This window comes from Electrophorus electricus, chromosome 13 (assembly GCF_041902795.1).
Source record: "Electrophorus electricus isolate QZ-2024a chromosome 13, ASM4190279v1, whole genome shotgun sequence".
Classification (NCBI taxonomy): Eukaryota; Metazoa; Chordata; class Actinopteri; order Gymnotiformes; family Gymnotidae; genus Electrophorus; species Electrophorus electricus.
The window spans coordinates 19,106,325-19,132,248 of NC_137509.1; the positions used below are offsets into that span (position 1 = coordinate 19,106,325).

The window sequence follows — 25,924 nt, forward strand, 5'->3', positions numbered from 1 at the left end:
TAATCTGCAACTGACAAGCTTGTATGTGAAGTGTACAGATTAAAAAGAAATCTTTTAGTACCAGGGAATAGCAGGTGCTGTAAGATTGTATTGCATCCCTTTAATTTATGTTCAAGCTATCATGTTCAAATTTGAAGTGCAGTGAATATTTAACTCAAACTATCTGTTAGCACCTGGGAATAGCAGATGCTGTAAGTTTTTTTTGCATCACTTTCATTTACTCTCCAACTCACATGCCTGAATGTGAAGTGCAGTGATTCATCAAAAAACTGTCTGTTAGTGCCTCCGTATACCAGATGTTGTAAGCTTTTATTGCATCATTTAATTTACATTCAAGATAACATTCTAGAATGTCAAGTGCAGGGATTAATAAAAAAAATTGTCAGATTGGTCTTTGATCATATTTGCTATTATTAGGCAATTTGAGTAAGTGTTTAAGGCTTACGGCCACACCAGCTTGAGAACGCTCAATCTCATCTGACCTTGGAAGCTAAACAAGTTTGGGCCTGGATAGTACTGAGGTGGGACCCTACCTAGGAATACCAGGTGCTGTAAGCTTTTCTTGCATCACTTTAATTTACTTTCAAGCTGACATGCTCAAATGTGAAGTGCAGTGATTAATAAAAAAAACTATCTGTTAGCACCTGGGAATAGCAGATGCTGTAAGTTTTTTTTGCATCACTTTCATTTACTCTCCAACTCACATGCCTGAATGTGAAGTGCAGTGATTCATCAAAAAACTGTCTGTTAGTGCCTCCGTATACCAGATGTTGTAAGCTTTTATTGCATCATTTAATTTACATTCAAGATAACATTCTAGAATGTCAAGTGCAGGGATTAATAAAAAAAATTGTCAGATTGGTCTTTGATCATATTTGCTATGATTAGGCAATTTGAGTAAGTGTTTAAGGCTTACGGCCACACCAGCTTGAGAACGTCCAATCTCATCTGACCTTGGAAGCTAAGCAAGTTTGGGCCTGGATAGTACTGAGGTGGGACTCTACCTAGGAATACCAGGTGCTGTAAGCTCTTCTTGCATCACTTTAATTTACTTTCAAGCTGACATGCTCAAATGTGAAGTGCAGTGATTAATAAAAAAAAACTATCTGTTAGCACCTGGGAATAGCCGATGCTGTAAGTTTTTTTTGCATCACTTTCATTTACTCTCCAACTCACATGCCTGAATGTGAAGTGCAGTTATTCATCAAAAATCTATCTGTTAGCACCTTGGACTACGAGATGCTGTTAAGCTTCTCTTGCATCACTTTAATTTACTTTCAAGATGACATGCTAGGATGTGAAGTGCAGTGTTTAATTAAAAAAACTATCTGTTAGCACCTGGGAATAGCAGATGCTGTAAGTTTTTGTTGCATCACTTTACTCTAATCTGCAACTGACAAGCTTGTATGTGAAGTGTACAGATTAAATAGAAATATTTTAGTACCAGGGAATAGCAGGTGCTGTAAGACTGTATTCCATCCCTTTAATTTATGTTCAAGCTATCATGTTCAAATTTGAAGTGCAGTGAATAATTAACTCAAACTATCTGTTAGCACCTGGGAATAGCAGATGCTGTAAGTTTTTTTTGCATCACTTTCATTTACTCTCCAACTCACATGCCTGAATGTGAAGTGCAGTGATTCATCAAAAAACTGTCTGTTAGTGCCTCCGTATACCAGATGTTGTAAGCTTTTATTGCATCATTTAATTTACATTCAAGATAACATTCTAGAATGTCAAGTGCAGGGATTAATAAAAAAAATTGTCAGATTGGTCTTTGATCATATTTGCTATGATTAGGCAATTTGAGTAAGTGTTTAAGGCTTACGGCCACACCAGCTTGAGAACGCCCAATCTCATCTGACCTTGGAAGCTAAACAAGTTTGGGCCTGGATAGTACTGAGGTGGGACTCTACCTAGGAATACCAGGTGCTGTAAGCTCTTCTTGCATCACTTTAATTTACTTTCAAGCTGACATGCTCAAATGTGAAGTGCAGTGATTAATAAAAAAAAACTATCTGTTAGCACCTGGGAATAGCAGATGCTGTAAGTTTTTTTTGCATCACTTTCATTTACTCTCCAACTCACATGCCTGAATGTGAAGTGCAGTTATTCATCAAAAAAATATCTGTTAGCACCATGGACTACGAGATGCTGTAATCTTCTCTTGCATCACTTTAATTTACTGTCAAGATGACATGCTAGGATTTGAAGTGCAGTGATTAATTAAAAAAAATATCTGTTAGCACCTGGGAATAGCAGATGCTGTAAGTTTTTGTTGCATCACTTTACTTTAATCTGCAACTGACAAGCTTGTATGTGAAGTGTACAGATTAAAAAGAAATCTTTTAGTACCAGGGAATAGCAGGTGCTGTAAGATTGTATTGCATCCCTTTAATTTATGTTCAAGCTATCATGTTCAAATTTGAAGTGCAGTGAATATTTAACTCAAACTATCTGTTAGCACCTGGGAATAGCAGATGCTGTAAGTTTTTTTTGCATCACTTTCATTTACTCTCCAACTCACATGCCTGAATGTGAAGTGCAGTGATTCATCAAAAAACTGTCTGTTAGTGCCTCCGTATACCAGATGTTGTAAGCTTTTATTGCATCATTTAATTTACATTCAAGATAACATTCTAGAATGTCAAGTGCAGGGATTAATAAAAAAAATTGTCAGATTGGTCTTTGATCATATTTGCTATTATTAGGCAATTTGAGTAAGTGTTTAAGGCTTACGGCCACACCAGCTTGAGAACGCTCAATCTCATCTGACCTTGGAAGCTAAACAAGTTTGGGCCTGGATAGTACTGAGGTGGGACCCTACCTAGGAATACCAGGTGCTGTAAGCTTTTCTTGCATCACTTTAATTTACTTTCAAGCTGACATGCTCAAATGTGAAGTGCAGTGATTAATAAAAAAAACTATCTGTTAGCACCTGGGAATAGCAGATGCTGTAAGTTTTTTTTGCATCACTTTCATTTACTCTCCAACTCACATGCCTGAATGTGAAGTGCAGTGATTCATCAAAAAACTGTCTGTTAGTGCCTCCGTATACCAGATGTTGTAAGCTTTTATTGCATCATTTAATTTACATTCAAGATAACATTCTAGAATGTCAAGTGCAGGGATTAATAAAAAAAATTGTCAGATTGGTCTTTGATCATATTTGCTATGATTAGGCAATTTGAGTAAGTGTTTAAGGCTTATGGCCACACCAGCTTGAGAACGTCCAATCTCATCTGACCTTGGAAGCTAAGCAAGTTTGGGCCTGGATAGTACTGAGGTGGGACTCTACCTAGGAATACCAGGTGCTGTAAGCTCTTCTTGCATCACTTTAATTTACTTTCAAGCTGACATGCTCAAATGTGAAGTGCAGTGATTAATAAAAAAAAACTATCTGTTAGCACCTGGGAATAGCCGATGCTATAAGTTTTTTTTGCATCACTTTCATTTACTCTCCAACTCACATGCCTGAATGTGAAGTGCAGTTATTCATCAAAAATCTATCTGTTAGCACCTTGGACTACGAGATGCTGTTAAGCTTCTCTTGCATCACTTTAATTTACTTTCAAGATGACATGCTAGGATGTGAAGTGCAGTGATTAATTAAAAAAACTATCTGTTAGCACCTGGGAATAGCAGATGCTGTAAGTTTTTGTTGCATCACTTTACTCTAATCTGCAACTGACAAGCTTGTATGTGAAGTGTACAGATTAAATAGAAATCTTTTAGTACCAGGGAATAGCATGTGCTGTAAGACTGTATTCCATCCCTTTAATTTATGTTCAAGCTATCATGTTCAAATTTGAAGTGCAGTGAATAATTAACTCAAACTATCTGTTAGCACCTGGGAATAGCAGATGCTGTAAGTTTTTTTTGCATCACTTTCATTTACTCTCCAACTCACATGCCTGAATGTGAAGTGCAGTGATTCATCAAAAAACTGTCTGTTAGTGCCTCCGTATACCAGATGTTGTAAGCTTTTATTGCATCATTTAATTTACATTCAAGATAACATTCTAGAATGTCAAGTGCAGGGATTAATAAAAAAAATTGTCAGATTGGTCTTTGATCATATTTGCTATGATTAGGCAATTTGAGTAAGTGTTTAAGGCTTACGGCCACACCAGCTTGAGAACGTCCAATCTCATCTGACCTTGGAAGCTAAGCAAGTTTGGGCCTGGATAGTACTGAGGTGGGACTCTACCTAGGAATACCAGGTGCTGTAAGCTCTTCTTGCATCACTTTAATTTACTTTCAAGCTGACATGCTCAAATGTGAAGTGCAGTGATTAATAAAAAAAAACTATCTGTTAGCACCTGGGAATAGCCGATGCTGTAAGTTTTTTTTGCATCACTTTCATTTACTCTCCAACTCACATGCCTGAATGTGAAGTGCAGTTATTCATCAAAAAAATATCTGTTAGCACCATGGACTACGAGATGCTGTAATCTTCTCTTGCATCACTTTAATTTACTGTCAAGATGACATGCTAGGATTTGAAGTGCAGTGATTAATTAAAAAAAATATCTGTTAGCACCTGGGAATAGCAGATGCTGTAAGTTTTTGTTGCATCACTTTACTTTAATCTGCAACTGACAAGCTTGTATGTGAAGTGTACAGATTAAAAAGAAATCTTTTAGTACCAGGGAATAGCAGGTGCTGTAAGATTGTATTGCATCCCTTTAATTTATGTTCAAGCTATCATGTTCAAATTTGAAGTGCAGTGAATAATTAACTCAAACTATCTGTTAGCACCTGGGAATAGCAGATGCTGTAAGTTTTTTTTGCATCACTTTCATTTACTCTCCAACTCACATGCCTGAATGTGAAGTGCAGTGATTCATCAAAAAACTGTCTGTTAGTGCCTCCGTATACCAGATGTTGTAAGCTTTTATTGCATCATTTAATTTACATTCAAGATAACATTCTAGAATGTCAAGTGCAGGGATTAATAAAAAAAATTGTCAGATTGGTCTTTGATCATATTTGCTATTATTAGGCAATTTGAGTAAGTGTTTAAGGCTTACGGCCACACCAGCTTGAGAACGCCCAATCTCATCTGACCTTGGAAGCTAAACAAGTTTGGGCCTGGATAGTACTGAGGTGGGACCCTACCTAGGAATACCAGGTGCTGTAAGCTTTTCTTGCATCACTTTAATTTACTTTCAAGCTGACATGCTCAAATGTGAAGTGCAGTGATTAATAAAAAAAACTATCTGTTAGCACCTGGGAATAGCAGATGCTGTAAGTTTTTTTTGCATCACTTTCATTTACTCTCCAACTCACATGCCTGAATGTGAAGTGCAGTTATTCATCAAAAACTATCTGTTAGCACCTTGGACTACGAGATGCTGTAAGCTTCTCTTGAATCACTTTAATTTACTTTCAAGATGACATGCTAGGATGTGAAGTGCAGTGATTAATTAAAAAAACTATCTGTTAGCACCTGGGAATAGCAGATGCTGTAAGTTTTTGTTGCATCACTTTACTCTAATCTGCAACTGACAAGCTTGTATGTGAAGTGTACAGATTAAATAGAAATCTTTTAGTACCAGGGAATAGCATGTGCTGTAAGACTGTATTCCATCCCTTTAATTTATGTTCAAGCTATCATGTTCAAATTTGAAGTGCAGTGAATAATTAACTCAAACTATCTGTTAGCACCTGGGAATAGCAGATGCTGTAAGTTTTTTTTGCATCACTTTCATTTACTCTCCAACTCACATGCCTGAATGTGAAGTGCAGTGATTCATCAAAAAACTGTCTGTTAGTGCCTCCGTATACCAGATGTTGTAAGCTTTTATTGCATCATTTAATTTACATTCAAGATAACATTCTAGAATGTCAAGTGCAGGGATTAATAAAAAAAATTGTCAGATTGGTCTTTGATCATATTTGCTATGATTAGGCAATTTGAGTAAGTGTTTAAGGCTTACGGCCACACCAGCTTGAGAACGTCCAATCTCATCTGACCTTGGAAGCTAAGCAAGTTTGGGCCTGGATAGTACTGAGGTGGGACTCTACCTAGGAATACCAGGTGCTGTAAGCTCTTCTTGCATCACTTTAATTTACTTTCAAGCTGACATGCTCAAATGTGAAGTGCAGTGATTAATAAAAAAAAACTATCTGTTAGCACCTGGGAATAGCCGATGCTGTAAGTTTTTTTTGCATCACTTTCATTTACTCTCCAACTCACATGCCTGAATGTGAAGTGCAGTTATTCATCAAAAAAATATCTGTTAGCACCATGGACTACGAGATGCTGTAATCTTCTCTTGCATCACTTTAATTTACTGTCAAGATGACATGCTAGGATTTGAAGTGCAGTGATTAATTAAAAAAAATATCTGTTAGCACCTGGGAATAGCAGATGCTGTAAGTTTTTGTTGCATCACTTTACTTTAATCTGCAACTGACAAGCTTGTATGTGAAGTGTACAGATTAAAAAGAAATCTTTTAGTACCAGGGAATAGCAGGTGCTGTAAGATTGTATTGCATCCCTTTAATTTATGTTCAAGCTATCATGTTCAAATTTGAAGTGCAGTGAATAATTAACTCAAACTATCTGTTAGCACCTGGGAATAGCAGATGCTGTAAGTTTTTTTTGCATCACTTTCATTTACTCTCCAACTCACATGCCTGAATGTGAAGTGCAGTGATTCATCAAAAAACTGTCTGTTAGTGCCTCCGTATACCAGATGTTGTAAGCTTTTATTGCATCATTTAATTTACATTCAAGATAACATTCTAGAATGTCAAGTGCAGGGATTAATAAAAAAAATTGTCAGATTGGTCTTTGATCATATTTGCTATTATTAGGCAATTTGAGTAAGTGTTTAAGGCTTACGGCCACACCAGCTTGAGAACGCCCAATCTCATCTGACCTTGGAAGCTAAACAAGTTTGGGCCTGGATAGTACTGAGGTGGGACCCTACCTAGGAATACCAGGTGCTGTAAGCTTTTCTTGCATCACTTTAATTTACTTTCAAGCTGACATGCTCAAATGTGAAGTGCAGTGATTAATAAAAAAAACTATCTGTTAGCACCTGGGAATAGCAGATGCTGTAAGTTTTTTTTGCATCACTTTCATTTACTCTCCAACTCACATGCCTGAATGTGAAGTGCAGTTATTCATCAAAAACTATCTGTTAGCACCTTGGACTACGAGATGCTGTAAGCTTCTCTTGAATCACTTTAATTTACTGTCAAGATGACATGCTAGGATGTGAAATGCAGTGATTAATTAAAAAAACTATCTGTTAGCACCTGGGAATAGCAGATGCTGTAAGTTTTTGTTGCATCACTTTACTTTAATCTGCAACTGACAAGCTTGTATGTGAAGTGTACAGATTAAATAGAAATATTTTAGTACCAGGGAATAGCAGGTGCTGTAAGATTGTATTGCATCCCTTTAATTTATGTTCAAGCTATCATGTTCAAATTTGAAGTGCAGTGAATAATTAACTCAAACTATCTGTTAGCACCTGGGAATAGCAGATGCTGTAAGTTTTTTTTGCATCACTTTCATTTACTCTCCAACTCACATGCCTGAATGTGAAGTGCAGTGATTCATCAAAAAACTGTCTGTTAGTGCCTCCGTATACCAGATGTTGTAAGCTTTTATTGCATCATTTAATTTACATTCAAGATAACATTCTAGAATGTCAAGTGCAGGGATTAATAAAAAAAATTGTCAGATTGGTCTTTGATCATATTTGCTATGATTAGGCAATTTGAGTAAGTGTTTAAGGCTTACGGCCACACCAACTTGAGAACGTCCAATCTCATCTGACCTTGGAAGCTAAGCAAGTTTGGGCCTGGATAGTACTGAGGTGGGACTCTACCTAGGAATACCAGGTGCTGTAAGCTCTTCTTGCATCACTTTAATTTACTTTCAAGCTGACATGCTCAAATGTGAAGTGCAGTGATTAATAAAAAAAAACTATCTGTTAGCACCTGGGAATAGCCGATGCTGTAAGTTTTTTTTGCATCACTTTCATTTACTCTCCAACTCACATGCCTGAATGTGAAGTGCAGTTATTCATCAAAAATCTATCTGTTAGCACCTTGGACTACGAGATGCTGTTAAGCTTCTCTTGCATCACTTTAATTTACTTTCAAGATGACATGCTAGGATGTGAAGTGCAGTGATTAATTAAAAAAACTATCTGTTAGCACCTGGGAATAGCAGATGCTGTAAGTTTTTGTTGCATCACTTTACTCTAATCTGCAACTGACAAGCTTGTATGTGAAGTGTACAGATTAAATAGAAATCTTTTAGTACCAGGGAATAGCAGGTGCTGTAAGACTGTATTCCATCCCTTTAATTTATGTTCAAGCTATCATGTTCAAATTTGAAGTGCAGTGAATAATTAACTCAAACTATCTGTTAGCACCTGGGAATAGCAGATGCTGTAAGTTTTTTTTGCATCACTTTCGTTTACTCTCCAACTCACATGCCTGAATGTGAAGTGCAGTGATTCATCAAAAAACTGTCTGTTAGTGCCTCCGTATACCAGATGTTGTAAGCTTTTATTGCATCATTTAATTTACATTCAAGATAACATTCTAGAATGTCAAGTGCAGGGATTAATAAAAAAAATTGTCAGATTGGTCTTTGATCATATTTGCTATGATTAGGCAATTTGAGTAAGTGTTTAAGGCTTACGGCCACACCAGCTTGAGAAAGTGCAATCTCATCTGACCTTGGAAGCTCAGCAAGTTTGGGCCTGGATAGTACTGAGGTGGGACTCTACCTAGGAATACCAGGTGCTGTAAGCTCTTCTTGCATCACTTTAATTTACTTTCAAGCTGACATGCTCAAATGTGAAGTGCAGTGATTAATAAAAAAAAACTATCTGTTAGCACCTGGGAATAGCCGATGCTGTAAGTTTTTTTTGCATCACTTTCATTTACTCTCCAACTCACATGCCTGAATGTGAAGTGCAGTTATTCATCAAAAAAATATCTGTTAGCACCATGGACTACGAGATGCTGTAATCTTCTCTTGCATCACTTTAATTTACTGTCAAGATGACATGCTAGGATTTGAAGTGCAGTAATTAATTAAAAAAAATATCTGTTAGCACCTGGGAATAGCAGATGCTGTAAGTTTTTGTTGCATCACTTTACTTTAATCTGCAACTGACAAGCTTGTATGTGAAGTGTACAGATTAAAAAGAAATCTTTTAGTACCAGGGAATAGCAGGTGCTGTAAGATTGTATTGCATCCCTTTAATTTATGTTCAAGCTATCATGTTCAAATTTGAAGTGCAGTGAATAATTAACTCAAACTATCTGTTAGCACCTGGGAATAGCAGATGCTGTAAGTTTTTTTTGCATCACTTTCATTTACTCTCCAACTCACATGCCTGAATGTGAAGTGCAGTGATTCATCAAAAAACTGTCTGTTAGTGCCTCCGTATACCAGATGTTGTAAGCTTTTATTGCATCATTTAATTTACATTCAAGATAACATTCTAGAATGTCAAGTGCAGGGATTAATAAAAAAAATTGTCAGATTGGTCTTTGATCATATTTGCTATTATTAGGCAATTTGAGTAAGTGTTTAAGGCTTACGGCCACACCAGCTTGAGAACGCCCAATCTCATCTGACCTTGGAAGCTAAACAAGTTTGGGCCTGGATAGTACTGAGGTGGGACCCTACCTAGGAATACCAGGTGCTGTAAGCTTTTCTTGCATCACTTTAATTTACTTTCAAGCTGACATGCTCAAATGTGAAGTGCAGTGATTAATAAAAAAAACTATCTGTTAGCACCTGGGAATAGCAGATGCTGTAAGTTTTTTTTGCATCACTTTCATTTACTCTCCAACTCACATGCCTGAATGTGAAGTGCAGTTATTCATCAAAAACTATCTGTTAGCACCTTGGACTACGAGATGCTGTAAGCTTCTCTTGAATCACTTTAATTTACTGTCAAGATGACATGCTAGGATGTGAAATGCAGTGATTAATTAAAAAAACTATCTGTTAGCACCTGGGAATAGCAGATGCTGTAAGTTTTTGTTGCATCACTTTACTTTAATCTGCAACTGACAAGCTTGTATGTGAAGTGTACAGATTAAATAGAAATATTTTAGTACCAGGGAATAGCAGGTGCTGTAAGACTGTATTCCATCCCTTTAATTTATGTTCAAGCTATCATGTTCAAATTTGAAGTGCAGTGAATAATTAACTCAAACTATCTGTTAGCACCTGGGAATAGCAGATGCTGTAAGTTTTTTTTGCATCACTTTCGTTTACTCTCCAACTCACATGCCTGAATGTGAAGTGCAGTGATTCATCAAAAAACTGTCTGTTAGTGCCTCCGTATACCAGATGTTGTAAGCTTTTATTGCATCATTTAATTTACATTCAAGATAACATTCTAGAATGTCAAGTGCAGGGATTAATAAAAAAAATTGTCAGATTGGTCTTTGATCATATTTGCTATGATTAGGCAATTTGAGTAAGTGTTTAAGGCTTACGGCCACACCAGCTTGAGAAAGTGCAATCTCATCTGACCTTGGAAGCTAAGCAAGTTTGGGCCTGGATAGTACTGAGGTGGGACTCTACCTAGGAATACCAGGTGCTGTAAGCTCTTCTTGCATCACTTTAATTTACTTTCAAGCTGACATGCTCAAATGTGAAGTGCAGTGATTAATAAAAAAAAACTATCTGTTAGCACCTGGGAATAGCCGATGCTGTAAGTTTTTTTTGCATCACTTTCATTTACTCTCCAACTCACATGCCTGAATGTGAAGTGCAGTTATTCATCAAAAAAATATCTGTTAGCACCATGGACTACGAGATGCTGTAATCTTCTCTTGCATCACTTTAATTTACTGTCAAGATGACATGCTAGGATTTGAAGTGCAGTAATTAATTAAAAAAAATATCTGTTAGCACCTGGGAATAGCAGATGCTGTAAGTTTTTGTTGCATCACTTTACTTTAATCTGCAACTGACAAGCTTGTATGTGAAGTGTACAGATTAAAAAGAAATCTTTTAGTACCAGGGAATAGCAGGTGCTGTAAGATTGTATTGCATCCCTTTAATTTATGTTCAAGCTATCATGTTCAAATTTGAAGTGCAGTGAATAATTAACTCAAACTATCTGTTAGCACCTGGGAATAGCAGATGCTGTAAGTTTTTTTTGCATCACTTTCATTTACTCTCCAACTCACATGCCTGAATGTGAAGTGCAGTGATTCATCAAAAAACTGTCTGTTAGTGCCTCCGTATACCAGATGTTGTAAGCTTTTATTGCATCATTTAATTTACATTCAAGATAACATTCTAGAATGTCAAGTGCAGGGATTAATAAAAAAAATTGTCAGATTGGTCTTTGATCATATTTGCTATTATTAGGCAATTTGAGTAAGTGTTTAAGGCTTACGGCCACACCAGCTTGAGAACGCCCAATCTCATCTGACCTTGGAAGCTAAACAAGTTTGGGCCTGGATAGTACTGAGGTGGGACCCTACCTAGGAATACCAGGTGCTGTAAGCTTTTCTTGCATCACTTTAATTTACTTTCAAGCTGACATGCTCAAATGTGAAGTGCAGTGATTAATAAAAAAAACTATCTGTTAGCACCTGGGAATAGCAGATGCTGTAAGTTTTTTTTGCATCACTTTCATTTACTCTCCAACTCACATGCCTGAATGTGAAGTGCAGTTATTCATCAAAAACTATCTGTTAGCACCTTGGACTACGAGATGCTGTAAGCTTCTCTTGAATCACTTTAATTTACTGTCAAGATGACATGCTAGGATGTGAAATGCAGTGATTAATTAAAAAAACTATCTGTTAGCACCTGGGAATAGCAGATGCTGTAAGTTTTTGTTGCATCACTTTACTTTAATCTGCAACTGACAAGCTTGTATGTGAAGTGTACAGATTAAATAGAAATATTTTAGTACCAGGGAATAGCAGGTGCTGTAAGATTGTATTGCATCCCTTTAATTTATGTTCAAGCTATCATGTTCAAATTTGAAGTGCAGTGAATAATTAACTCAAACTATCTGTTAGCACCTGGGAATAGCAGATGCTGTAAGTTTTTTTTGCATCACTTTCATTTACTCTCCAACTCACATGCCTGAATGTGAAGTGCAGTGATTCATCAAAAAACTGTCTGTTAGTGCCTCCGTATACCAGATGTTGTAAGCTTTTATTGCATCATTTAATTTACATTCAAGATAACATTCTAGAATGTCAAGTGCAGGGATTAATAAAAAAAATTGTCAGATTGGTCTTTGATCATATTTGCTATGATTAGGCAATTTGAGTAAGTGTTTAAGGCTTACGGCCACACCAGCTTGAGAACGTCCAATCTCATCTGACCTTGGAAGCTAAGCAAGTTTGGGCCTGGATAGTACTGAGGTGGGACTCTACCTAGGAATACCAGGTGCTGTAAGCTCTTCTTGCATCACTTTAATTTACTTTCAAGCTGACATGCTCAAATGTGAAGTGCAGTGATTAATAAAAAAAAACTATCTGTTAGCACCTGGGAATAGCCGATGCTGTAAGTTTTTTTTGCATCACTTTCATTTACTCTCCAACTCACATGCCTGAATGTGAAGTGCAGTTATTCATCAAAAATCTATCTGTTAGCACCTTGGACTACGAGATGCTGTTAAGCTTCTCTTGCATCACTTTAATTTACTTTCAAGATGACATGCTAGGATGTGAAGTGCAGTGATTAATTAAAAAAACTATCTGTTAGCACCTGGGAATAGCAGATGCTGTAAGTTTTTGTTGCATCACTTTACTCTAATCTGCAACTGACAAGCTTGTATGTGAAGTGTACAGATTAAATAGAAATCTTTTAGTACCAGGGAATAGCAGGTGCTGTAAGACTGTATTCCATCCCTTTAATTTATGTTCAAGCTATCATGTTCAAATTTGAAGTGCAGTGAATAATTAACTCAAACTATCTGTTAGCACCTGGGAATAGCAGATGCTGTAAGTTTTTTTTGCATCACTTTCGTTTACTCTCCAACTCACATGCCTGAATGTGAAGTGCAGTGATTCATCAAAAAACTTTCTGTTAGTGCCTCCGTATACCAGATGTTGTAAGCTTTTATTGCATCATTTAATTTACATTCAAGATAACATTCTAGAATGTCAAGTGCAGGGATTAATAAAAAAAATTGTCAGATTGGTCTTTGATCATATTTGCTATTATTAGGCAATTTGAGTAAGTGTTTAAGGCTTACGGCCACACCAGCTTGAGAACGCCCAATCTCATCTGACCTTGGAAGCTAAACAAGTTTGGGCCTGGATAGTACTGAGGTGGGACCCTACCTAGGAATACCAGGTGCTGTAAGCTTTTCTTGCATCACTTTAATTTACTTTCAAGCTGACATGCTCAAATGTGAAGTGCAGTGATTAATAAAAAAAACTATCTGTTAGCACCTGGGAATAGCAGATGCTGTAAGTTTTTTTTGCATCACTTTCATTTACTCTCCAACTCACATGCCTGAATGTGAAGTGCAGTTATTCATCAAAAACTATCTGTTAGCACCTTGGACTACGAGATGCTGTAAGCTTCTCTTGAATCACTTTAATTTACTGTCAAGATGACATGCTAGGATGTGAAATGCAGTGATTAATTAAAAAAACTATCTGTTAGCACCTGGGAATAGCAGATGCTGTAAGTTTTTGTTGCATCACTTTACTTTAATCTGCAACTGACAAGCTTGTATGTGAAGTGTACAGATTAAATAGAAATATTTTAGTACCAGGGAATAGCAGGTGCTGTAAGATTGTATTGCATCCCTTTAATTTATGTTCAAGCTATCATGTTCAAATTTGAAGTGCAGTGAATAATTAACTCAAACTATCTGTTAGCACCTGGGAATAGCAGATGCTGTAAGTTTTTTTTGCATCACTTTCATTTACTCTCCAACTCACATGCCTGAATGTGAAGTGCAGTGATTCATCAAAAAACTGTCTGTTAGTGCCTCCGTATACCAGATGTTGTAAGCTTTTATTGCATCATTTAATTTACATTCAAGATAACATTCTAGAATGTCAAGTGCAGGGATTAATAAAAAAAATTGTCAGATTGGTCTTTGATCATATTTGCTATGATTAGGCAATTTGAGTAAGTGTTTAAGGCTTACGGCCACACCAGCTTGAGAACGTCCAATCTCATCTGACCTTGGAAGCTAAGCAAGTTTGGGCCTGGATAGTACTGAGGTGGGACTCTACCTAGGAATACCAGGTGCTGTAAGCTCTTCTTGCATCACTTTAATTTACTTTCAAGCTGACATGCTCAAATGTGAAGTGCAGTGATTAATAAAAAAAAACTATCTGTTAGCACCTGGGAATAGCCGATGCTGTAAGTTTTTTTTGCATCACTTTCATTTACTCTCCAACTCACATGCCTGAATGTGAAGTGCAGTTATTCATCAAAAATCTATCTGTTAGCACCTTGGACTACGAGATGCTGTTAAGCTTCTCTTGCATCACTTTAATTTACTTTCAAGATGACATGCTAGGATGTGAAGTGCAGTGATTAATTAAAAAAACTATCTGTTAGCACCTGGGAATAGCAGATGCTGTAAGTTTTTGTTGCATCACTTTACTCTAATCTGCAACTGACAAGCTTGTATGTGAAGTGTACAGATTAAATAGAAATCTTTTAGTACCAGGGAATAGCAGGTGCTGTAAGACTGTATTCCATCCCTTTAATTTATGTTCAAGCTATCATGTTCAAATTTGAAGTGCAGTGAATAATTAACTCAAACTATCTGTTAGCACCTGGGAATAGCAGATGCTGTAAGTTTTTTTTGCATCACTTTCGTTTACTCTCCAACTCACATGCCTGAATGTGAAGTGCAGTGATTCATCAAAAAACTGTCTGTTAGTGCCTCCGTATACCAGATGTTGTAAGCTTTTATTGCATCATTTAATTTACATTCAAGATAACATTCTAGAATGTCAAGTGCAGGGATTAATAAAAAAAATTGTCAGATTGGTCTTTGATCATATTTGCTATGATTAGGCAATTTGAGTAAGTGTTTAAGGCTTACGGCCACACCAGCTTGAGAAAGTGCAATCTCATCTGACCTTGGAAGCTAAGCAAGTTTGGGCCTGGATAGTACTGAGGTGGGACTCTACCTAGGAATACCAGGTGCTGTAAGCTCTTCTTGCATCACTTTAATTTACTTTCAAGCTGACATGCTCAAATGTGAAGTGCAGTGATTAATAAAAAAAAACTATCTGTTAGCACCTGGGAATAGCCGATGCTGTAAGTTTTTTTTGCATCACTTTCATTTACTCTCCAACTCACATGCCTGAATGTGAAGTGCAGTTATTCATCAAAAAAATATCTGTTAGCACCATGGACTACGAGATGCTGTAATCTTCTCTTGCATCACTTTAATTTACTGTCAAGATGACATGCTAGGATTTGAAGTGCAGTAATTAATTAAAAAAAATATCTGTTAGCACCTGGGAATAGCAGATGCTGTAAGTTTTTGTTGCATCACTTTACTTTAATCTGCAACTGACAAGCTTGTATGTGAAGTGTACAGATTAAAAAGAAATCTTTTAGTACCAGGGAATAGCAGGTGCTGTAAGATTGTATTGCATCCCTTTAATTTATGTTCAAGCTATCATGTTCAAATTTGAAGTGCAGTGAATAATTAACTCAAACTATCTGTTAGCACCTGGGAATAGCAGATGCTGTAAGTTTTTTTTGCATCACTTTCATTTACTCTCCAACTCACATGCCTGAATGTGAAGTGCAGTGATTCATCAAAAAACTGTCTGTTAGTGCCTCCGTATACCAGATGTTGTAAGCTTTTATTGCATCATTTAATTTACATTCAAGATAACATTCTAGAATGTCAAGTGCAGGGATTAATAAAAAAAATTGTCAGATTGGTCTTTGATCATATTTGCTATTATTAGGCAATTTGAGTAAGTGTTTAAGGCTTACGGCCACACCAGCTTGAGAACGCCCAATCTCATCTGACCTTGGAAGCTAAACAAGTTTGGGCCTGGATAGTACTGAGGTGGAACCCTACCTAGGAATACCAGGTGCTGTAAGCTTTTCTTGCATCACTTTAATTTACTTTCAAGCTGACATGCTCAAATGTGAAGTGCAGTGATTAATAAAAAAAACTATCTGTTAGCACCTGGGAATAGCAGATGCTGTAAGTTTTTTTTGCATCACTTTCATTTACTCTCCAACTCACATGCCTGAATGTGAAGTGCAGTTATTCATCAAAAATCTATCTGTTAGCACCTTGGACTACGAGATGCTGTAAGCTTCTCTTGCATCACTTTAATTTACTGTCAAGATGACATGCTAGGATGTGAAATGCAGTGATTAATTAAAAAAACTATCTGTTGGCACCTGGGAATAGCAGATGCTGTAAGTTTTTGTTGAATCACTTTAATTTAATCTGCTACTGACAAGCTTGTATGTGAAGTGTACAGATTAAATAGAAATCTTTTAGTACCAGGGAATAGCAGGTGCTGTAAGATTGTATTGCATCCCTTTAATTTATGTTCAAGCTATCATGTTCAAATTTGAAGTGCAGTGAATAATTAACTCAAACTATCTGTTAGCACCTGGGAATAGCAGATGCTGTAAGTTTTTTTTGCATCACTTTCATTTACTCTCCAACTCACATGCCTGAATGTGAAGTGCAGTGATTCATCAAAAAACTGTCTGTTAGTGCCTCCGTATACCAGATGTTGTAAGCTTTTATTGCATCATTTAATTTACATTCAAGATAACATTCTAGAATGTCAAGTGCAGGGATTAATAAAAAAAATTGTCAGATTGGTCTTTGATCATATTTGCTATGATTAGGCAATTTGAGTAAGTGTTTAAGGCTTACGGCCACACCAGCTTGAGAACGTCCAATCTCATCTGACCTTGGAAGCTAAGCAAGTTTGGGCCTGGATAGTACTGAGGTGGGACTCTACCTAGGAATACCAGGTGCTGTAAGCTCTTCTTGCATCACTTTAATTTACTTTCAAGCTGACATGCTCAAATGTGAAGTGCAGTGATTAATAAAAAAAAACTATCTGTTAGCACCTGGGAATAGCCGATGCTGTAAGTTTTTTTTGCATCACTTTCATTTACTCTCCAACTCACATGCCTGAATGTGAAGTGCAGTTATTCATCAAAAATCTATCTGTTAGCACCTTGGACTACGAGATGCTGTTAAGCTTCTCTTGCATCACTTTAATTTACTTTCAAGATGACATGCTAGGATGTGAAGTGCAGTGATTAATTAAAAAAACTATCTGTTAGCACCTGGGAATAGCAGATGCTGTAAGTTTTTGTTGCATCACTTTACTCTAATCTGCAACTGACAAGCTTGTATGTGAAGTGTACAGATTAAATAGAAATCTTTTAGTACCAGGGAATAGCAGGTGCTGTAAGACTGTATTCCATCCCTTTAATTTATGTTCAAGCTATCATGTTCAAATTTGAAGTGCAGTGAATAATTAACTCAAACTATCTGTTAGCACCTGGGAATAGCAGATGCTGTAAGTTTTTTTTGCATCACTTTCGTTTACTCTCCAACTCACATGCCTGAATGTGAAGTGCAGTGATTCATCAAAAAACTGTCTGTTAGTGCCTCCGTATACCAGATGTTGTAAGCTTTTATTGCATCATTTAATTTACATTCAAGATAACATTCTAGAATGTCAAGTGCAGGGATTAATAAAAAAAATTGTCAGATTGGTCTTTGATCATATTTGCTATGATTAGGCAATTTGAGTAAGTGTTTAAGGCTTACGGCCACACCAGCTTGAGAAAGTGCAATCTCATCTGACCTTGGAAGCTAAGCAAGTTTGGGCCTGGATAGTACTGAGGTGGGACTCTACCTAGGAATACCAGGTGCTGTAAGCTCTTCTTGCATCACTTTAATTTACTTTCAAGCTGACATGCTCAAATGTGAAGTGCAGTGATTAATAAAAAAAAACTATCTGTTAGCACCTGGGAATAGCCGATGCTGTAAGTTTTTTTTGCATCACTTTCATTTACTCTCCAACTCACATGCCTGAATGTGAAGTGCAGTTATTCATCAAAAAAATATCTGTTAGCACCATGGACTACGAGATGCTGTAATCTTCTCTTGCATCACTTTAATTTACTGTCAAGATGACATGCTAGGATTTGAAGTGCAGTAATTAATTAAAAAAAATATCTGTTAGCACCTGGGAATAGCAGATGCTGTAAGTTTTTGTTGCATCACTTTACTTTAATCTGCAACTGACAAGCTTGTATGTGAAGTGTACAGATTAAAAAGAAATCTTTTAGTACCAGGGAATAGCAGGTGCTGTAAGATTGTATTGCATCCCTTTAATTTATGTTCAAGCTATCATGTTCAAATTTGAAGTGCAGTGAATAATTAACTCAAACTATCTGTTAGCACCTGGGAATAGCAGATGCTGTAAGTTTTTTTTGCATCACTTTCATTTACTCTCCAACTCACATGCCTGAATGTGAAGTGCAGTGATTCATCAAAAAACTGTCTGTTAGTGCCTCCGTATACCAGATGTTGTAAGCTTTTATTGCATCATTTAATTTACATTCAAGATAACATTCTAGAATGTCAAGTGCAGGGATTAATAAAAAAAATTGTCAGATTGGTCTTTGATCATATTTGCTATTATTAGGCAATTTGAGTAAGTGTTTAAGGCTTACGGCCACACCAGCTTGAGAACGCCCAATCTCATCTGACCTTGGAAGCTAAACAAGTTTGGGCCTGGATAGTACTGAGGTGGAACCCTACCTAGGAATACCAGGTGCTGTAAGCTTTTCTTGCATCACTTTAATTTACTTTCAAGCTGACATGCTCAAATGTGAAGTGCAGTGATTAATAAAAAAAACTATCTGTTAGCACCTGGGAATAGCAGATGCTGTAAGTTTTTTTTGCATCACTTTCATTTACTCTCCAACTCACATGCCTGAATGTGAAGTGCAGTTATTCATCAAAAATCTATCTGTTAGCACCTTGGACTACGAGATGCTGTAAGCTTCTCTTGCATCACTTTAATTTACTGTCAAGATGACATGCTAGGATGTGAAATGCAGTGATTAATTAAAAAAACTATCTGTTGGCACCTGGGAATAGCAGATGCTGTAAGTTTTTGTTGAATCACTTTAATTTAATCTGCTACTGACAAGCTTGTATGTGAAGTGTACAGATTAAATAGAAATCTTTTAGTACCAGGGAATAGCAGGTGCTGTAAGATTGTATTGCATCCCTTTAATTTATGTTCAAGCTATCATGTTCAAATTTGAAGTGCAGTGAATAATTAACTCAAACTATCTGTTAGCACCTGGGAATAGCAGATGCTGTAAGTTTTTTTTGCATCACTTTCATTTACTCTCCAACTCACATGCCTGAATGTGAAGTGCAGTGATTCATCAAAAAACTGTCTGTTAGTGCCTCCGTATACCAGATGTTGTAAGCTTTTATTGCATCATTTAATTTACATTCAAGATAACATTCTAGAATGTCAAGTGCAGGGATTAATAAAAAAAATTGTCAGATTGGTCTTTGATCATATTTGCTATGATTAGGCAATTTGAGTAAGTGTTTAAGGCTTACGGCCACACCAGCTTGAGAACGTCCAATCTCATCTGACCTTGGAAGCTAAGCAAGTTTGGGCCTGGATAGTACTGAGGTGGGACTCTACCTAGGAATACCAGGTGCTGTAAGCTCTTCTTGCATCACTTTAATTTACTTTCAAGCTGACATGCTCAAATGTGAAGTGCAGTGATTAATAAAAAAAAACTATCTGTTAGCACCTGGGAATAGCCGATGCTGTAAGTTTTTTTTGCATCACTTTCATTTACTCTCCAACTCACATGCCTGAATGTGAAGTGCAGTTATTCATCAAAAATCTATCTGTTAGCACCTTGGACTACGAGATGCTGTTAAGCTTCTCTTGCATCACTTTAATTTACTTTCAAGATGACATGCTAGGATGTGAAGTGCAGTGATTAATTAAAAAAACTATCTGTTAGCACCTGGGAATAGCAGATGCTGTAAGTTTTTGTTGCATCACTTTACTCTAATCTGCAACTGACAAGCTTGTATGTGAAGTGTACAGATTAAATAGAAATCTTTTAGTACCAGGGAATAGCAGGTGCTGTAAGACTGTATTCCATCCCTTTAATTTATGTTCAAGCTATCATGTTCAAATTTGAAGTGCAGTGAATAATTAACTCAAACTATCTGTTAGCACCTGGGAATAGCAGATGCTGTAAGTTTTTTTTGCATCACTTTCATTTACTCTCCAACTCACATGCCTGAATGTGAAGTGCAGTGATTCATCAAAAAACTGTCTGTTAGTGCCTCCGTATACCAGATGTTGTAAGCTTTTATTGCATCATTTAATTTACATTCAAGATAACATTCTAGAATGTCAAGTGCAGGGATTAATAAAAAAAATTGTCAGATTGGTCTTTGATCATATTTGCTATTATTAGGCAATTTGAGTAAGTGTTTAAGGCTTACTGCCACACCAGCTTGAGAACGCCCAATCTCATCTGACCTTGGAAGCTAAACAAGTTTGGGCCTGGATAGTACTGAGGTGGGACCCTACCTAGGAATACCAGGTGCTGTAAGCTTTTCTTGCATCACTTTAATTTACTTTCAAGCTGACATGCTCAAATGTGAAGTGCAGTGATTAATAAAAAAAACTATCTGTTAGCACCTGGGAATAGCAGATGCTGTAAGTTTTTTTTGCATCACTTTCATTTACTCTCCAACTCACATGCCTGAATGTGAAGTGCAGTTATTCATCAAAAATCTATCTGTTAGCACCTTGGACTACGAGATGCTGTAAGCTTCTCTTGCATCACTTTAATTTACTGTCAAGATGACATGCTAGGATGTGAAATGCAGTGATTAATTAAAAAAACTATCTGTTGGCACCTGGGAATAGCAGATGCTGTAAGTTTTTGTTGAATCACTTTAATTTAATCTGCTACTGACAAGCTTGTATGTGAAGTGTACAGATTAAATAGAAATCTTTTAGTACCAGGGAATAGCAGGTGCTGTAAGATTGTATTGCATCCCTTTAATTTATGTTCAAGCTATCATGTTCAAATTTGAAGTGCAGTGAATAATTAACTCAAACTATCTGTTAGCACCTGGGAATAGCAGATGCTGTAAGTTTTTTTTGCATCACTTTCATTTACTCTCCAACTCACATGCCTGAATGTGAAGTGCAGTGATTCATCAAAAAACTGTCTGTTAGTGCCTCCGTATACCAGATGTTGTAAGCTTTTATTGCATCATTTAATTTACATTCAAGATAACATTCTAGAATGTCAAGTGCAGGGATTAATAAAAAAAATTGTCAGATTGGTCTTTGATCATATTTGCTATTATTAGGCAATTTGAGTAAGTGTTTAAGGCTTACTGCCACACCAGCTTGAGAACGCCCAATCTCATCTGACCTTGGAAGCTAAACAAGTTTGGGCCTGGATAGTACTGAGGTGGGACCCTACCTAGGAATACCAGGTGCTGTAAGCTTTTCTTGCATCACTTTAATTTACTTTCAAGCTGACATGCTCAAATGTGAAGTGCAGTGATTAATAAAAAAAACTATCTGTTAGCACCTGGGAATAGCAGATGCTGTAAGTTTTTTTTGCATCACTTTCATTTACTCTCCAACTCACATGCCTGAATGTGAAGTGCAGTTATTCATCAAAAACTATCTGTTAGCACCTTGGACTACGAGATGCTGTAAGCTTCTCTTGAATCACTTTAATTTACTGTCAAGATGACATGCTAGGATGTGAAATGCAGTGATTAATTAAAAAAACTATCTGTTAGCACCTGGGAATAGCAGATGCTGTAAGTTTTTGTTGCATCACTTTACTTTAATCTGCAACTGACAAGCTTGTATGTGAAGTGTACAGATTAAATAGAAATATTTTAGTACCAGGGAATAGCAGGTGCTGTAAGATTGTATTGCATCCCTTTAATTTATGTTCAAGCTATCATGTTCAAATTTGAAGTGCAGTGAATAATTAACTCAAACTATCTGTTAGCACCTGGGAATAGCAGATGCTGTAAGTTTTTTTTGCATCACTTTCATTTACTCTCCAACTCACATGCCTGAATGTGAAGTGCAGTGATTCATCAAAAAACTGTCTGTTAGTGCCTCCGTATACCAGATGTTGTAAGCTTTTATTGCATCATTTAATTTACATTCAAGATAACATTCTAGAATGTCAAGTGCAGGGATTAATAAAAAAAATTGTCAGATTGGTCTTTGATCATATTTGCTATTATTAGGCAATTTGAGTAAGTGTTTAAAGCTTACTGCCACACCAGCTTGAGAACGCCCAATCTCATCTGACCTTGGAAGCTAAACAAGTTTGGGCCTGGATAGTACTGAGGTGGGACCCTACCTAGGAATACCAGGTGCTGTAAGCTTTTCTTGCATCACTTTAATTTACTTTCAAGCTGACATGCTCAAATGTGAAGTGCAGTGATTAATAAAAAAAACTATCTGTTAGCACCTGGGAATAGCAGATGCTGTAAGTTTTTTTTGCATCACTTTCATTTACTCTCCAACTCACATGCCTGAATGTGAAGTGCAGTTATTCATCAAAAACTATCTGTTAGCACCTTGGACTACGAGATGCTGTAAGCTTCTCTTGAATCACTTTAATTTACTGTCAAGATGACATGCTAGGATGTGAAATGCAGTGATTAATTAAAAAAACTATCTGTTAGCACCTGGGAATAGCAGATGCTGTAAGTTTTTGTTGCATCACTTTACTCTAATCTGCAACTGACAAGCTTGTATGTGAAGTGTACAGATTAAATAGAAATCTTTTAGTACCAGGGAATAGCAGGTGCTGTAAGACTGTATTCCATCCCTTTAATTTATGTTCAAGCTATCATGTTCAAATTTGAAGTGCAGTGAATAATTAACTCAAACTATCTGTTAGCACCTGGGAATAGCAGATGCTGTAAGTTTTTTTTGCATCACTTTCATTTACTCTCCAACTCACATGCCTGAATGTGAAGTGCAGTGATTCATCAAAAAACTGTCTGTTAGTGCCTCCGTATACCAGATGTTGTAAGCTTTTATTGCATCATTTAATTTACATTCAAGATAACATTCTAGAATGTCAAGTGCAGGGATTAATAAAAAAAATTGTCAGATTGGTCTTTGATCATATTTGCTATGATTAGGCAATTTGAGTAAGTGTTTAAGGCTTACGGCCACACCAGCTTGAGAAAGTGCAATCTCATCTGACCTTGGAAGCTAAGCAAGTTTGGGCCTGGATAGTACTGAGGTGGGACTCTACCTAGGAATACCAGGTGCTGTAAGCTCTTCTTGCATCACTTTAATTTACTTTCAAGCTGACATGCTCAAATGTGAAGTGCAGTGATTAATAAAAAAAAACTATCTGTTAGCACCTGGGAATAGCCGATGCTGTAAGTTTTTTTTGCATCACTTTCATTTACTCTCCAACTCACATGCCTGAATGTGAAGTGCAGTTATTCATCAAAAATCTATCAGTTAGCACCTTGGACTACGAGATGCTGTTAAGCTTCTCTTGCATCACTTTAATTTACTTTCAAGATGACATGCTAGGATGTGAAGTGCAGTGATTAATTAAAAAAACTATCTGTTAGCACCTGGGAATAGCAGATGCTGTAAGTTTTTGTTGCATCACTTTACTCTAATCTGCAACTGACAAGCTTGTATGTGAAGTGTACAGATTAAATAGATATCTTTTAGTACCAGGGAATAGCAGGTGCTGTAAGACTGTATTCCATCCCTTTAATTTATGTTCAAGCTATCATGTTCAAATTTGAAGTGCAGTGAATAATTAACTCAAACTATCTGTTAGCACCTGGGAATAGCAGATGCTGTAAGTTTTTTTTGCATCACTTTCATTTACTCTCCAACTCACATGCCTGAATGTGAAGTGCAGTGATTCATCAAAAAACTGTCTGTTAGTGCCTCCGTATACCAGATGTTGTAAGCTTTTATTGCATCATTTAATTTACATTCAAGATAACATTCTAGAATGTCAAGTGCAGGGATTAATAAAAAAAAATTGTCAGATTGGTCTTTGATCATATTTGCTATGATTAGGCAATTTGAGTAAGTGTTTAAGGCTTACGGCCACACCAGCTTGAGAAAGTGCAATCTCATCTGACCTTGGAAGCTAAGCAAGTTTGGGCCTGGATAGTACTGAGGTGGGACTCTACCTAGGAATACCAGGTGCTGTAAGCTCTTCTTGCATCACTTTAATTTACTTTCAAGCTGACATGCTCAAATGTGAAGTGCAGTGATTAATAAAAAAAAACTATCTGTTAGCACCTGGGAATAGCCGATGCTGTAAGTTTTTTTTGCATCACTTTCATTTACTCTCCAACTCACATGCCTGAATGTGAAGTGCAGTTATTCATCAAAAATCTATCTGTTAGCACCTTGGACTACGAGATGCTGTAAGCTTCTCTTGCATCACTTTAATTTACTTTCAAGATGACATGCTAGGATGTGAAGTGCAGTGATTAATTAAAAAAACTATCTGTTAGCACCTGGGAATAGCAGATGCTGTAAGTTTTTGTTGCATCACTTTACTTTAATCTGCAACTGACAAGCTTGTATGTGAAGTGTACAGATTAAATAGAAATATTTTAGTACCAGGGAATAGCAGGTGCTGTAAGACTGTATTCCATCCCTTTAATTTATGTTCAAGCTATCATGTTCAAATTTGAAGTGCAGTGAATAATTAACTCAAACTATCTGTTAGCACCTGGGAATAGCAGATGCTGTAAGTTTTTTTTGCATCACTTTCATTTACTCTCCAACTCACATGCCTGAATGTGAAGTGCAGTGATTCATCAAAAAACTGTCTGTTAGTGCCTCCGTATACCAGATGTTGTAAGCTTTTATTGCATCATTTAATTTACATTCAAGATAACATTCTAGAATGTCAAGTGCAGGGATTAATAAAAAAATTGTCAGATTGGTCTTTGATCATATTTGCTATGATTAGGCAATTTGAGTAAGTGTTTAAGGCTTACAGCCTCACCAGCTTGAGAACGCCCAATCTCATCTGACCTTGGAAGCTAAGCAAGTTTGGGCCTGGGTAGTACTAAGGTGGGACCCTACCTAGGAATACCAGGTGCTGTAAGCTTTTCTTGCATCACTTTAATTTACTTTCAAGCTAACATGCTCAAATGTGAAGTGCAGTGATTAATAAAAAAAAACTATCTGTTAGCACCTGGGAATAGCCGATGCTGTAAGTTTTTTTTGCATCACTTTCATTTACTCTCCAACTCACATGCCTGAATGTGAAGTGCAGTTATTCATCAAAAATCTATCTGTTAGCACCTTGGACTACGAGATGCTGTAAGCTTCTCTTGCATCACTTTAATTTACTTTCAAGATGACATGCTAGGATGTGAAGTGCAGTGATTAATTAAAAAAACTATCTGTTAGCACCTGGGAATAGCAGATGCTGTAAGTTTTTGTTGCATCACTTTACTTTAATCTGCAACTGACAAGCTTGTATGTGAAGTGTACAGATTAAATAGAAATATTTTAGTACCAGGGAATAGCAGGTGCTGTAAGACTGTATTCCATCCCTTTAATTTATGTTCAAGCTATCATGTTCAAATTTGAAGTGCAGTGAATAATTAACTCAAACTATCTGTTAGCACCTGGGAATAGCAGATGCTGTAAGTTTTTTTTGCATCACTTTCATTTACTCTCCAACTCACATGCCTGAATGTGAAGTGCAGTGATTCATCAAAAAACTGTCTGTTAGTGCCTCCGTATACCAGATGTTGTAAGCTTTTATTGCATCATTTAATTTACATTCAAGATAACATTCTAGAATGTCAAGTGCAGGGATTAATAAAAAAATTGTCAGATTGGTCTT

The 25,924-nt window shown here is 36.7% G+C and overlaps 29 pseudogenes; all 29 read left to right on the plus strand.

Annotated features, from left to right (window-relative positions):
• The first annotated feature begins 439 nt into the window (after window positions 1-439).
• LOC145648357 (5S ribosomal RNA) lies at window positions 440-558 on the plus strand (annotated as a pseudogene).
• Window positions 559-910: 352 nt separating this feature from the next.
• LOC145647793 (5S ribosomal RNA) lies at window positions 911-1,029 on the plus strand (annotated as a pseudogene).
• A 793-nt stretch (window positions 1,030-1,822) lies between these two features.
• On the plus strand, window positions 1,823-1,941 carry LOC145646998 (5S ribosomal RNA; annotated as a pseudogene).
• A 792-nt stretch (window positions 1,942-2,733) lies between these two features.
• On the plus strand, window positions 2,734-2,852 carry LOC145648359 (5S ribosomal RNA; annotated as a pseudogene).
• A 352-nt stretch (window positions 2,853-3,204) lies between these two features.
• LOC145648649 (5S ribosomal RNA) lies at window positions 3,205-3,323 on the plus strand (annotated as a pseudogene).
• Window positions 3,324-4,116: 793 nt separating this feature from the next.
• On the plus strand, window positions 4,117-4,235 carry LOC145647794 (5S ribosomal RNA; annotated as a pseudogene).
• A 792-nt stretch (window positions 4,236-5,027) lies between these two features.
• Window positions 5,028-5,146, plus strand: LOC145647183 (5S ribosomal RNA; annotated as a pseudogene).
• A 790-nt stretch (window positions 5,147-5,936) lies between these two features.
• Window positions 5,937-6,055, plus strand: LOC145647795 (5S ribosomal RNA; annotated as a pseudogene).
• A 792-nt stretch (window positions 6,056-6,847) lies between these two features.
• Window positions 6,848-6,966, plus strand: LOC145647184 (5S ribosomal RNA; annotated as a pseudogene).
• Window positions 6,967-7,756: 790 nt separating this feature from the next.
• On the plus strand, window positions 7,757-7,875 carry LOC145647050 (5S ribosomal RNA; annotated as a pseudogene).
• Window positions 7,876-8,668: 793 nt separating this feature from the next.
• On the plus strand, window positions 8,669-8,787 carry LOC145644706 (5S ribosomal RNA; annotated as a pseudogene).
• A 792-nt stretch (window positions 8,788-9,579) lies between these two features.
• Window positions 9,580-9,698, plus strand: LOC145647185 (5S ribosomal RNA; annotated as a pseudogene).
• A 790-nt stretch (window positions 9,699-10,488) lies between these two features.
• Window positions 10,489-10,607, plus strand: LOC145650745 (5S ribosomal RNA; annotated as a pseudogene).
• Window positions 10,608-11,399: 792 nt separating this feature from the next.
• Window positions 11,400-11,518, plus strand: LOC145647187 (5S ribosomal RNA; annotated as a pseudogene).
• A 790-nt stretch (window positions 11,519-12,308) lies between these two features.
• On the plus strand, window positions 12,309-12,427 carry LOC145647796 (5S ribosomal RNA; annotated as a pseudogene).
• Window positions 12,428-13,220: 793 nt separating this feature from the next.
• LOC145647188 (5S ribosomal RNA) lies at window positions 13,221-13,339 on the plus strand (annotated as a pseudogene).
• Window positions 13,340-14,129: 790 nt separating this feature from the next.
• LOC145647797 (5S ribosomal RNA) lies at window positions 14,130-14,248 on the plus strand (annotated as a pseudogene).
• A 793-nt stretch (window positions 14,249-15,041) lies between these two features.
• LOC145650747 (5S ribosomal RNA) lies at window positions 15,042-15,160 on the plus strand (annotated as a pseudogene).
• A 792-nt stretch (window positions 15,161-15,952) lies between these two features.
• On the plus strand, window positions 15,953-16,071 carry LOC145648743 (5S ribosomal RNA; annotated as a pseudogene).
• Window positions 16,072-16,862: 791 nt separating this feature from the next.
• LOC145647799 (5S ribosomal RNA) lies at window positions 16,863-16,981 on the plus strand (annotated as a pseudogene).
• Window positions 16,982-17,774: 793 nt separating this feature from the next.
• On the plus strand, window positions 17,775-17,893 carry LOC145650748 (5S ribosomal RNA; annotated as a pseudogene).
• A 792-nt stretch (window positions 17,894-18,685) lies between these two features.
• On the plus strand, window positions 18,686-18,804 carry LOC145648745 (5S ribosomal RNA; annotated as a pseudogene).
• Window positions 18,805-19,595: 791 nt separating this feature from the next.
• LOC145647800 (5S ribosomal RNA) lies at window positions 19,596-19,714 on the plus strand (annotated as a pseudogene).
• A 793-nt stretch (window positions 19,715-20,507) lies between these two features.
• LOC145648931 (5S ribosomal RNA) lies at window positions 20,508-20,626 on the plus strand (annotated as a pseudogene).
• A 791-nt stretch (window positions 20,627-21,417) lies between these two features.
• Window positions 21,418-21,536, plus strand: LOC145648932 (5S ribosomal RNA; annotated as a pseudogene).
• A 790-nt stretch (window positions 21,537-22,326) lies between these two features.
• On the plus strand, window positions 22,327-22,445 carry LOC145648933 (5S ribosomal RNA; annotated as a pseudogene).
• A 790-nt stretch (window positions 22,446-23,235) lies between these two features.
• On the plus strand, window positions 23,236-23,354 carry LOC145650749 (5S ribosomal RNA; annotated as a pseudogene).
• Window positions 23,355-24,148: 794 nt separating this feature from the next.
• On the plus strand, window positions 24,149-24,267 carry LOC145650750 (5S ribosomal RNA; annotated as a pseudogene).
• Window positions 24,268-25,058: 791 nt separating this feature from the next.
• On the plus strand, window positions 25,059-25,177 carry LOC145647263 (5S ribosomal RNA; annotated as a pseudogene).
• Window positions 25,178-25,924: the final 747 nt, after the last annotated feature.